Below are 14,117 nucleotides of genomic sequence, written 5' to 3' on the forward strand. Positions count from 1 at the left end.
GTGAAAAGGTTCATGAGTTCATGCCAAGTAATATGAAACAAACTTCTGCAACTATTTTCTATTAAGCTTCAATCAACCAATAATGAAATTGCTGCACTTTGCTTGCAAACTGACCCAGATTTTCTCGTTCAAATACACAACTTCGACTAGGATTAAGCAACTAACAACTTTAGATTAAGCAACCATGATCCAAGCGAACAAGCAACTCAGAAAAATATCATACTCAGTTCTGAAAAAACATGCATGCAATCCACACAAGGGATAAGAAAACGGTTATTGCAGCTACGGTAGCGATTACCTGGGATCCAGACAATGAAACACGAGTCATACCCTCAGAATCTGAAGCTTATTCGAGAAGGCGATGGCAACCCAATCAGGCTGGGAAGAGGACCACTGTGGCTGCTCAATTTCGGCACCGGCAGTTTAAGCGATAATGGGGTCCAATCCGCCCTCAATGGGCTGGCCCATGGAAGAGAGATCCCAAATGAGGGCCTGGGAGTCATCGCCAGCAGTGCAGATGTGGCACGAGCTGTGGGAAGACCAGGCGATGGCGTTGACACTGGCCTGGTGCCGCTGCAGCTCCACGACTGGAAGCATGGGGAAGCGGATGTCCAGGACGACTACCTTGGCGCTGTCCATAATGATAGTGGCCGTGTATTGGGGGTCCTGTTCGTTCCAACCAAGGCGGACGAGCGGCGTATCGGGCTCGGAGCTCTCGTAGATAATGGCGGAGTGCTCCTTGTCGCGGAGGTCGAAAACCCTAACGGAGCCGTCAGCGGAAACGGAGGCAAAGGCGCCGACGCCGCCCCAAGCGATGTCATAGACCTCCTTGTCGTGGGCGATGAGCTGGGTGTCGACGGTCTCGCGGTCGATGTCCCAGACGGTGCAGGTGGTGTCGTTGCTGGAGGCGCCGATGTGCTTGGGCTCGGCCTCGTTCCAGTCGAAGGAGGTGAGGGGGTCGGAGAACTCACTGTTGCGGTTGTTGTTGAGGAGGCTCTTCATGTCGACGCGGGTTCCATCGTCGGCTACCCTCCAGACCCGGAGGTAGTCACTGGAGGTGGCGAGGAGGTCGGGCTTCTGGCACTCCTTGTCAGGGATGAAGATAACCTTGGTAGGGGGATAGGGGTGCTCAAAGCAGAGGTTGGGGTCGGAGCGAATCTCGCCGTTAGTATCGTCGAGCTGGACGATTTCCAGGCGGTTGGGATACTGCTCCATGAGACTGGCGATGGCTAACCGGTATTTTTTTGTCCCTGCGGACGCTCCAGTTCATGGCGTATATGTGCCACGACGCCTCGTAGGTGTAGATCTCCGACCTTCGCTGCTGTTCGTCAGACCCATCTTGGAGGGATCGCTGCTAGCCCCCCAAACTCTCCCTGCTCTCTCCAGTTTTTTTTGCCGTTCTCTCCTCTCAGTTTTCCTTTCTTTTTGCCGTCCCAGAAACTCTCCCCCCAAAACTCCTCCTTGCGGCCGTTTCTTCTCAGCTTCTTATATCAACTTATCAACCCTAAAACCCTGCTCTCAATGGCCAGCGATCAAGCTCCTCTCAAAGCCTTTTTCTTGGCCATCCGATGGGCGTGCATCCGTTGCTTGCATGTTTTTTTTTTTTTTTTGGAATAATAATTAAACAAAATTAATAATAAAGCTAAGTAAACAAAACAATCATTTGAGTAATATCACATCAAAATATACAAACTAAAAACAACAAAGTTGCCATTTTTCAATCTTTTTTCATTTTTCACTTTCCATTGTTTTTTATTTTTTTTTTCATTTCCAAATGAACTAAACGATTAACAAAATAAATTAAGTAAAGATTGACTAAAATAGAAAAATAAAACAAAAATGCTAATTAGTAATAATTCCCTTTTTTCCTTTTTTTTTCAATCGAATTAGTAGATCAAATAAATGCTTGTAAACTAATTAAAATACAATAAGAGACACGAAACAAGAATCAACCAAAATAAATCTAAAATTGAAACAAATAAATCCAAAAATTAATTAAAAAATAAAATCAAATTCGAAACCAAAAATTTGGTGTCTACATTTACTAATAAAAATTATGTTTTAAACTTTATTCGATAAAGAAAATGTGGAAAAAAAACGTGCAAGTCAAAGAAAATAAAACCTAGAAATTAAGAAAATTACGGGTCCTCACACACCAGACTACAAGGTAATACTCGAGTATACCAAATGTTCACTCAAGGTCACTAAATCGCCTGATCGAGTCCGCTTCTGGCTCGAGTCGATCAGTAACGAAGGGCAGGGCCCAGTTCAGCCAAGAGGCTTACATTCATGCATATATAATCATTCAATCATTGAAAATTTCACATTCATTTAGGTCGAGTGCTATAAAGTACACACTCGCCTAGAAAGCCCATTTTAAGCAATCAGTGAAAACATTTAACATGTTATCATCATTCATAACAAGTCCTATAATCAAGAACAAGCCACATAGTCAATGAAAATATAGCCAACAAGGAACACTCACCTATTTACGTAAAATAACGTCCAAAGTGTTCTTCCGGTTATTACCCTTAATCACCAAAGAATCCTAATATAATCAAAAGAACACATTATGCCTCAACTATCAAAGATGTAAGTGATTCAAAGAAAATTTGAATACGTACTAGTACAAAGTATAAATATGGTTTTGGTAGTGAAAAGAGTACATTTAAACCAAAGGACATAAGTAAAATATTTGTAAAACTTATGCTTACTTGTAAAACTTTAAAATCGCTATTTGAGTCGAAGTGGCAAAGAAAACATAAATACCCTAGATGGTTCACGTGGTAGTCGTTCTCCAGCCTTACTCAAATCCCAAGGTCATCGATCTAGTTCTCGAGCGTAAATTTGGGCAGTACGCCCTTTGTATTTACCTATTTTCCAGTCATTTATGGCTTCATTCTTTTTCCTGAATCAATCCCAAAGTCATACACCAAATCATCTCATTTCAATAGCCATTCCATAGGCTCCAAGTCATACAAGTACAAAATCAAGCTAGGAGCATGTGCGGAAATGAAGGTTGAGTCAAGAAACAAAAGACAGATTTGACGTTGTTTTCCGTAACGGACACAACCGAGACTACGCTTATCGGATTGAGGTACAATTTATACCATTTTGAATCTAAGACAGAGGGCTACAATTTTGATGAAGGCCACTCAGTCCAGTTTGCAATATTTCCAGGTCAAAATTTCAAATGACAGAACCATAATCTGAAATTCGGGCTAGTTAACCGCACTATGCTTAAACGACAATAACTCAGGCTACCAAAGTCCAATCGAGGTGATTCTAGGGGCGTTGGAAATCTAAGACATAGCACTAAAACTTCTATGTTTTGGTCAAATGTTAATTTAGTACATATCATGGTGGAAAAGACACAACCAAATTGGTGAAATATTCAAAACTGATCACTGGATTCACCTAGGGCAGTCAGGGTATTTCGGTCTTTTCACAGGCTACATTGCTCCGATTGGGCTGTAATTTTACAGACAACTATTAAACATCATTCTATACAACTTTCATGTTTTATGCTAAGCATAATTCAGCCTCTAACATGGTGAACTGAAACCGGGCAGAACAGGGTACATACTAACTTCAATTCTGGAAATTTGCTACAATCAAGATATAAATCTCATTTTTAGCTTGAAACCATCACTACCACATCTTATACCAACATATATACATCATACACCATCCATACAAGAAGTATGAGGAAGGTATCATTCAAACCCTAACTCAATTGCATCATTCCAATCATCCAAAATCACTTGATATAAGCATTATTATAACAACAAATACAAGCTACTAAGCAACTCCAACATGATTAAAGGACAAAGAAAAGTGTGGGCAGCCATATTACCTCAAAACAAAGCTTGCTAGAGTTATCCTCCACTTCCCCTTGAAATTTTTGGTTCCTTAAGCTTCCCAATCTCCCAAACTAGTGATTAATCGGTTTAGTTTTTCTTGTTTTCACTCAAAATGGTTCAACTCGAGATGGATTGAAGTTGTTTCTCTTGCCCTCTCTCTCTCCCTTAAGCTCGGCCAAACCAGGGAAAAATGGTGAAGAAATGGAGCCAATGTGAAGATAAGAAGCAAAGAAAATTGGCTTGGTCAAAGGTCTTGGATTGGTGCCACTTGTCACCACCAATTTCCATCTCAAATTTCTTTTCTCTTGTTTTTGAGTCAATAATTTCGGCTGCCATAAGGGATATTTTGGGGCTGATATTAATCACTTAATAGCAAGGAAATTAAGGTAATAAAGTAGTGCTCAAGTGGTGCACTCACTCGGTAACAAACGGTACTCGTCGGTTCAACCCATTTTTTCTTAAATCGCGTATACTAGGGTTTTATCTTATAATTCACTAACTTATTATTATCATTTCTAATCACACCCTTAATCACCACATTTATCGCACTAGCGGGTCCCACATCGATAATGCACTCCAAATTTAACGTACACTAACTCATACTAGGAAAATGAATTTAAAACTGTACTTGCTTGTAAAAATGTATAGAAATTTTAATATTTTCAAGGAAAGTATAAAATGTAGGCAAAGAAATAAAATAATGCTGAGAAAATGTGAAAATTTTTGGGTTCTCACAGAAATAATTGCAAATGTGTACAACCCATAGCATAGATTTGAAATCATAAAACGATAAAGTCAAGCACTTCATAAGCAACATTCAATTGCTTCAAAAGGTAGGAAGCATAGTGAAACAAAATACAAAATGCATTGACCTTTGAACAAGCACCACCCCGACTATCCTTGACGAAAACTATTAATGTAAACTAATTCACTAGCTTAGTGATTAGCAGAGCCAGAAGTCTCTGCTACTTCAGTAAGATCATTTTCATTTTCAGCACTAGGAGTTTCAACCTCACGTCCCTCATTGAGTATCCTGTCATTTACTACTTGTTCGACCAAGGTAACACACCCAACCATCGACTTATCCGTCCGGTCTCTTATTTCGTGTACTACCCTAGCAAGTCGGTTCTTAGCTTTTGAAGTTGCTCACAAGGAGCCTTTGTCTTATCCTTACTCCTCAATTACCTCCGTCTCCACTTCAGGAATTCTAGTAGTCTGGGCATCCACAATTGCCCTCAGTCCTCGATTATCCTCTCGAGCTACCCTAGTTTCCTCGGATAACCGCCTCCGGTCATCGATTACCGCTAACTCCACGTTATTTGGGTACAAGTAAGTCTTTTGGGAACCACAGGGAGTCCTAGTTCAGTGAATTGGGTATATTTCCAATGAGTTTCCTCTAAGCCTTTCTCGATAACGGATCACCGGAATGTGTCCCCGAGACAGCTCAATAATTGTTACCTTCCATAACTTACAATTAAAGTTAAAAGCTTAGATGGATCCAAGTATACTGAATAAACTAGATTTGATCATTTCGTACTATCGCACATATATCTCACAAGACCAAAACTCCTAATTATCCACTAATTCAAACCTAGGCTCTAATTTTCATCCCTACAAGCGGTCACTTAACTTTCAAACCAATCCCACAGTCCAGCATCCTAAACTTCAAGTCTAGGATACACTACAAAGATCTGAAGCCTAAGCTCTGATACCAACTGTGACGCCCCCATTTCTCCCTAAGGCGAGCCAAAGGGTATCGGCGGGACGCCTGCCGAGCTCTCGACAGGACTCAGTACAATTGCAGTTCAAACTTAAAGTACAATACTAATGATAAAATCGGAATAAAGGCACGAAGTCATTTCCATACACAAATATTCAATCTTATATCACAAGTTCAAGATACACCCCCTTTCCAAAATATACAACTTCCCAAAAGGATGTCTAGACAAAATACATTCCAAAATTCAAGTCCAAAGAGCTATCAAGTAGGCTTTTCCATAACTCCTTCCATTTCGGTTCCTGTTAAGAAAAACAAATCTAACGAGTTGAGCGGATGCTCGTGAGGCCAAGAAAACATGCAAAACACGTAGTTCAGGTAGCAATGGAATTTAAGCAAGAATAAAAGTTGTAACATTCAACCAGTTCACAATTTTCAATTAAACACATTCAATGAGGATACAAGAGCTCTCAGGACCTCAGTTCCACTTGCTTTGCCAACCCTCGATCGAATACCTTCTGGCGATGACACTCCGTCAACCAGGTCGGCATTTAAGTTCGTAGAACTCCACTTACTTCACAGTTCCGTCCACCATACATCGCACCGGACCCGCACTTCAATAAAAGGCACTACTACTTGAGTAGGCCAAGCGAGATCTCTCAATAGATCAAGCTTACCGTTATCTCATGGTTCACCAAGCTCCTCGACCAAGCCCTTGCTGGCTCGAGTCGCAAGGTTGGCCAATTGAGATTTGGGCGTCCCCACAGTTCAGTTCAGTTCAGTTATGGGTCAAGAAGATTCACTCCAACGACATTCAGTCAATCAATTACAGTTCAGTCATGAACAATTCAGTATTTCATTCAGTTAAAAGAGTATGAGTGCGATAAAGTACACACTCGACTCAACAATTATCAATCATTCAATCCATAAGATGCAATTCACATTATTGCAACAAGTCATGCACTTGACACTCACCAATCAAAAAAGTAAGGGAGTAGTGCTCAATCAAGTGTTTAGGCGTCCGCTGTGAGATCCTCTTGAAGGTCCCCTTGAGTGACTGAGCAAATAATAATCGGCTATCACACACTATCACTTATAAATCCGTTGTTAACAAGGAAGCTTGTACACTTGTACAATCCAAGAAAATATCATGAAAGGGAGCCTTAATTACTCGTAAATCGAGACTCAAGAGTGGAGTTTTTAATAACATAAGGAAAACTGATTTCCTTCATGAAATCAAGTTTAAAACATTCAATCAATATCAAAGGATAGGGAAGAGTTTCCAAAAACTCATTTCCCTTTGAGTGGAAAAATTTCAGTTTTGTACGTCAAACTTAGAAAAACCAGAACTTGCACTCAGAAGGTCCAAAATTGGAAAAGTTTATACCGTTGGAATCTAGTTCAAAGTACTAAAAGTTTCAAGAAGACACTTTTCCAAGATTCTAAACGAAGACATTCAAATTTCAGCTCAAAGTGGCTGATTTGAGCATATAAGATAGTTTTGGTCATATTTTTCGGTAAACTTTGGAAATTCAGCAAAATTCACAAAAAGTGAACTAGCCTCTGAAATTTGTATCACAATGAGAATTTCAATCAAGGTTTCAAACACTATAAATGGAACTAAATTCGAAGTTTTGAGCGTCAAGATATAGCAACTCAAAGTTGGCCAAAAAATCGAAGACAGTTCAGTAAATTTTCCAGGTTTGAAGAACAACTTTGGCACATCATTTGTATATCGAAATGGTTTTAAAATGACACCAAATTTGGTAAAATTAAGCTCCCATATGAGGGCTATTCCTCTATCAAATTTCATGTAAAAACTCGTACGGGAAGGTAGTTAACAAAACTAACAAAGTTCAAGAAATTTTCAAGACAAATCTGTCTTCTGGTTTTCTTTCCCTTTTTCAAACACTTTGCACCATGAAATTAGTCCCATTTTGGTTCATTTGTGAAACCAAGGTCCAAGAAACCATTCATAAACAATTCGTAGTTGGTTGACATCAAAATTTCAAAATAAAACATCTCTCAAACAACCAAACCAGTCGGCCAGCCCAAAAGAAGGGTTTTCCAGTTTTGTCGCAGTTTGGAAATGGAACCATATCTCACTCCATACAACTTGGAATCGAGAATGGTTTGTGGCGTTGGAAACTAGAATCATAAGGCTACATTTCATCAGAACAAATTGTTTTCAAAATCAATTCATGAGTGAGAGAACATAGAGCCACAAAATTCAGCTTCTACCTTTCTCTCGGATAAGCCAACAGAACAGGGCAGCAACTTTGCCGACTCACTACGGCTCACTCATTTCGAACTAGAAAGTGAATTTTATACCATTGGAAAGCTACAAATGTCTAGCTTCAAATGCAGCAAAAGGCACTCAATTTTGATATCTGTACAAAGAGATATGTTCGTTCAAAGAGATTACTGTTCAAGCTGCCAGAGTACATTTCCTGATTTCTTTACATTTTTAAATTTCAAGTTTTACTCAACCAATTCAAATGATTTTTGGTAGAAACTTTCTACACACCATATGCAACATATATATATATATCAGTTTCACAGTCATTTGATCATCAAAAATTTGAAGTAAAGGCACGGCAATAACAGGACAGATTTCGGCCAGCATTCCTACGCAATTTCCTTCGATCTTTCCTTCAATTTCTAACCTTAACACTCGTCACCAACACACATTAAAACATCATGGCAGTCCTATATAACCAAGGTGGGAGTTCATAGAGCCCACTTCAACCAATCCAATCCAAATAACAACAACAACAAGGAAGCTACGAGCTTCATAGCCAAGAATGAAACTCTTTAGAACAAAAGAAATGAAAGATTGGATGAGTTGAGGTGTATACCTCTTGAACTCTTGAAGAATCAGAAATTTTGATCACAAAAGCTCCAAGAAAACCACCAAGATTAAGCCTTTCACCAAGCTAGAGTTGCTCTCCAAGTGATATGTGAGTTGTGTGGAAAATTTAAGGTGAAATGGAAGCAAAAATGGTAGTGAAATGGAAAGAGCTCTTCTTCTTCTTCCTTGGAGTGATTGGCCGGCTATGGAAGGTAAAGAGAGATAGTGTGGCTAATGGATGAAGCTTCCTTTGGAAGCTTAAGGGTTTTGTGGTTACAATTTGTACAAAAGTCAACCATGAGTAGTGTTCGCACGCGCGCGTTTCGTATCCGTTTTCTCTCGGGTTTATTTCATTTGTGCACTAAATCTCAAATGTAATTCCTTTAGCACTATAATTATTCACCCTTAGTAGTCTAGAATAAATTTCTTAAATCTCCATTGGGCCTATTTGACGCGAAAAAACGTGAACTTCCGATTCGCGTGAGATAAAGCGGAACTTAAAAGAAATTCTTGTAACGATAATATAAGTAACTAATACTAGGGTAAATAATCATAAAAATAACTATTTTAGAAATAAAAACCTGAGTCCTCACACGAGTCTAGTATTAATTCCTCAAATCTCCAATTAATTTGTATCGGCGCGTGTTTTGGAAAACTATCGACGCGCGAGCGGTATAAGCTTAATTTTAACTCACTCACATCTAATCTCTCAATTAACTTTTCTTAGTCTACTATTGATCATTCTTAATTTTTCAAGATTATTGCACTCTCGAATCGAATTTTGCCTCGAATAATGTGTACTTGTTATTCCTTACTAAACGAGCCTCCGAAAAATAAATTTTGCTAACGATACATTTTAAAAATATGAGTAGGGCATTGTTCCATGTAAATGGATGTAAAATGGCTGAATTAAATTATTCGGAGAAAATGGGTGAATAAATAATTAAATAATCCAGTAAACTAAGATAAAATAAGAAAATTTTCGGGTCCTTACAAAATGAATTTTTAAAGAAAAAGTAGAAAAAAACCCTTTTTAAACGACTTTAAGTCTTCGAAAATCAGAGAAAAGTGCTCGGGAGTCACGTTTGAATAAAGGGAATGCAAGGATAAAATCCAAGGCACCCTTTCAACCTAGCCTAGAGCTAGTTGCGTGATTTAGTAAAAAATTTTCTTATTTTAACCTAAAAATTTATCACATTTGGATGTCACTATATGAATGCAAACCTAAAGCTAATGGTTATCAGATGGGTCAATATGTCTCTTCAAATTTTAATTGGTGCAAATCGCATTAATTGCGACGCCCAAACGCGATTTTTTGAAGGGCGTCGCAAATAATGCGAGGTCACGAATGTGCAAAATATGAGACTCGAAGGAAAGTAAAAGAAAAGAGAAGAAAATAATGATGACCTAAAGGAATGCATCATAACGGGTACGGGAAGCTAATACTCGTGATTTCAATTTTCCCTTTAATAGAAGGAATACGAGCGTGCTAAGGCTAGAAAGCCATACTCGTCCATGTCCCATATTCGAGGGGCATTTCTCCTATCTAATCAAGCAAATGATCTAACTTTAGTTCTAATTTTCTTAAATGGAATGCAAGTCTACATGTCATCTTTCACACATAGGGGTAAGGAATATACATATATAGGGAAAATATGGGATAAGAGATATACATATAAGGGAAATGTTGTGCAAAATGAAGAAACCCTAAAAAGTAGAAAATATGCATAAAAATGTAGTGATTATTATACAAACATGATCTGACGCTTGGATGGTCCCAAAGGGTCTAGCGTTGGACTAGCCATGTCTATCAGTTTTTACTAGCATTTGACTAGTGAGAAATTGGAAAGGAGAGGCACAACTAGCGTTGGACTAGTGTGGAATCGGAAAAATGGGCCATAACTAGCGTTGGACTAGTGTGGTGATGACATGCATTTATTACAATCAAATAAATCATGTAAAACATAATAAAGTAAATAAACACATAAATCACATATAGCACATAGCACATAAGCATGATATCTAGATGCAAGATTCTAAGAAAGCGAGTAACACGTAAATACACAAGCATGCAAAACACACAAAGTAAAGAAAGCAAACAAAGTCCTAACTATTACATTTGGGGCCCTAACTACAATCTAAAGGGGTAATGAATAAAATAAATACCTAACTATTACATCTTGGCATTTAAATGCCTCCCAAATAACCAAAAATTAAATTAAATAAATATACAAAATTAAAATAAATAAAGTTAATAAAGAAATAAATGAAATAATAAAACATTCAGAAAAGCATGCAATTTCACACATAAAGTCATATAGTAGCACATAAGATCAAGTAAGATCAAAATAAAGGAGTAGAGTATACCTCCCTTAAATTAGTGACCTAATGAAATGAAACTTTTCCTTATTTATCCTCCAAAACAAAGAAAAAGGTCAAGACATCACTTTAATTAATAAATAATCATAAAAGATGGAAATAAACATGAAATTGAATTCATCAAATCCTTCAAATAAAAATAAACAACCCATATTTAATAAATTAAAATAAACAAGGACCCAATTGAAACAATTAAAGAAGTTTTGAAGGGTCAAATTATTATTATTACAAATATTAGGGGTCTAAATTAAAATAAATTAAAATTAATGGCTTAAGATGAAACCCACCAAAACTAAACTAAAATTCACAAAAAAAATATATAAATGAAAAACCATTTGTTACAATTAAACAACAAAATACCCAAAATCTCACTAAAAAATCCAAATCAAAATGATAAATCTCTCAAAAACTATTAAACCTCAAAATTCATCCTAAAATTTACAAATAATCTACTCAAAAATCATATTAAATCATATCAAAGAAGATTAACATTTCAAAGGGACAAAATTGATTAGATTTTCTAATTTTCTGGGCCATATCAGAATTGTTCAAAAGTGTAATTTTGGCAAGTTCCCATGCAAGTAATCACAGCTTTCTTCCTCATTGTTCTGCAATTATGGAGGTTCATTTTCCAGCAAGCATTCAAGCCTGATTTATGTGTCTTTGGATAAAAAATACGCAAACTCAACACCAATCATCCCATTTCCCCTTTCCAACACAAGATGAAACCTACTTGGTGGGCTATTGCGGGAAGAAAAAAAAACAGCAAAACATAAGAACGAAGGTAGCTTTCTTCCATTTCCTGGGTTTCTGCAAAAATTTTTTACTACCGAAATATTTAGACATGAAACTCAACCAGTACTTTTCCAGTGATTTACCAAGACAAAAAAATAGATATTGAATACAAACCACCACAACTTCTAACGTCTGCACACGGAGATTTAAAACAAAGATTATGCAGTCTATTCGAAGACTTCATCTTCTTTGTTGGTTGTTCCTTAAGCAACGACAGGTCATCAAAACAAGGTTTCTGTACGAATCGCCGTTACCATACCATAGAACAGAGTGGACCAAAACATTGTTTGAAACAAACCCATGTAACCTCGTTCTTATTCTCACAGCAAAAACCTCAAAACATTAGATTGGTTCCTCACTCTTAGGGAGAAAAAACAAAACAAACAGATTCTAGGAACAAAACTCGCAACCCACGGATCACATCCATTCAGTTTCATAGAGGAAAGAAAGCACGAAAGCTGATGGCTTTTTAGTTTATAAGTTTCCAATCACGCAAATTCAAAACACAGCTACTGGAGTTATAATCCATCCACCAAATCATGACCAACACACAGCCACATGACTTGGCTTTCTAACTCACAAACGAAGGAGCAGATTCTTGGTGAACATAACACAGGAGGGAGGGAAAAATAAACAACAAAAAAATAGTAACCTTGCGCGGCTAAAGGAAATCAAAACAAATACAACTTTAACCATCCTAAAAACGCAGATTTGGTTTTAGCAAAAACCCCGCAAACAGGCAAAGCACCAGATTTCAGTTTAGCAGATTTGGTTCCATTTGGGATTGAGACGAACAAGCAAAAAGGATTGAAGATTACCTATTTCACTGCCTTTGGGATTGAACCCTCAGCCGGAACCCGCAAGAAAGTGATCGAAAGACACCCGCAGCAGACTTTGATGACAAAACGTGAGTCTAGGAATTCCTAAACTCTTGGTTTCCTCACTATCTCTCTCTGTATTCCCCCCTCTACCTTTCTTGCCTTTTCTTGCTCTCCTTCTCTCCTTCAATCTGTAGCTACTTCTCTCAACCCTAGCCGCCAAGCTCTATTCTTTTCTTTTCTTTGTTGTGGTACAGAACCAGAAATGTTGCAGGAATGGAAGTATTGGATTGACAGAAAAGAATAATCTATACTAAAGCTGAATCGAATTCTATAAACACCTCCATTTTTATTGATAAGCTTCAAATTTGTTACAGAAAAGGAATTGGCGGGAAAAGGAAGAAGGGGAAAGAAGAAGGCAGGAAGAACTTGGGGAAAAAGTTAACAGAAGGGATATTCTCCTTTCTGATTACAATAACAAAGATTTTAACTGAATGAATCCTAAAGAATTACATCATCATATCATTTATAGAAAGCTATTCTAACTAACTCTTCCCACTTGCTAATGAAGCGATTGTCACGTGAGAGGAAATCTTCTGGATCGACTGGTCCCAACTATCAGCAAGAATAGCATGAACCTAGAAAAGGCGTGCTTCCCTGCTCGCGCCTTTTGCTCCCCTGGTGCCTTCTCCTTTCTTGCTTTCACGCCTTTGTCTTTCTTGTGCACTGCTTGATGATTGACTTCTTCAGACCACATCTTCTCTTTACAACCTCCTACCTGGCCACGCCTCCCTTTAGTTTTACTTCACGCCTTCTCTCCTTCTGCACTTCTTAGCTTCTTACTTCATTACAATTCGTCCCCCTTAACAGCAAATCTTGTCCTCAAGATTGAAATGTAGGGAACTATTTTTTAATCTCCTCAGCATCTTTCCATGTGGCTTCTGCAGGGTCCGTACCCCACCAGTGGATTAGCCACTGAGTTGCAGCAGCATTCTTCTTTTTTTCCATCCTTCTGTTTCGTACTGCTACTGGCTCCACCCTCCAATGACCCTTCTCATTTGTTTCTGGCAATTGGAGGGTAGGAGTGACCTCGTTCCCCACCTTTCTCTTGACCAAAGACACATGAAAGACAGGGTGGACTTTTGAAGACTTTGGCAGACTCAGCCTATAAGCTACACTCTCAATCCTTTCCTCTATCTTGTATGGGCCAAAGTACTTTGCTAATAATTTGGTGTTTACCCTCAGGGCTACTAAGCTCTGTCTATATGGTTGTAGCCGTAGGTATACCCAATCTCCTTCACTGAAGTCCCTTTCACTCCTCTTTTCATCAGCAGATTTCTTCATCCTTTCCTAAGCCTGCTTTAAGTTCTGTTTCAGCATGTTATCCAACTGTTGCCTTTCCCTGATGTATTCTCCTACTGCATCTACCCTGGACTGCAGGTAAGGTCCTAGAGCTAGTTGGGGAGGGGGAAAACCATATAATGCTTCAAAAGGGGTCATCTGAATAGCTGTATGGTGGGAGGTGTTGTACCACCACTCTGCCAAAGATAACCACTAGTTCCATCACTTAGGTTCCATATGTGTCAGACACCTGAGGTACATCTCCAGCACTTGGTTGACTCTCTCAGTCTGGCCATCAGTCTGAGGTGATAAGTTGTGCTATAGTTTAATTTGGCCCCCAACATACTGAATAA

General features: G+C 38.4%; 1 pseudogene; it reads right to left on the bottom strand.

Annotated features, from left to right (window-relative positions):
• Positions 1-261: 261 nt before the first annotated feature.
• Positions 262-13,180, bottom strand: LOC113758479 (annotated as a pseudogene).
• Between the last annotated feature and the right edge of the window lie 937 nt (positions 13,181-14,117).

The sequence above is a fragment of the Coffea eugenioides genome, unplaced genomic scaffold (assembly GCF_003713205.1).
Source record: "Coffea eugenioides isolate CCC68of unplaced genomic scaffold, Ceug_1.0 ScVebR1_531;HRSCAF=1224, whole genome shotgun sequence".
Taxonomy (NCBI): domain Eukaryota; kingdom Viridiplantae; phylum Streptophyta; class Magnoliopsida; order Gentianales; family Rubiaceae; genus Coffea; species Coffea eugenioides.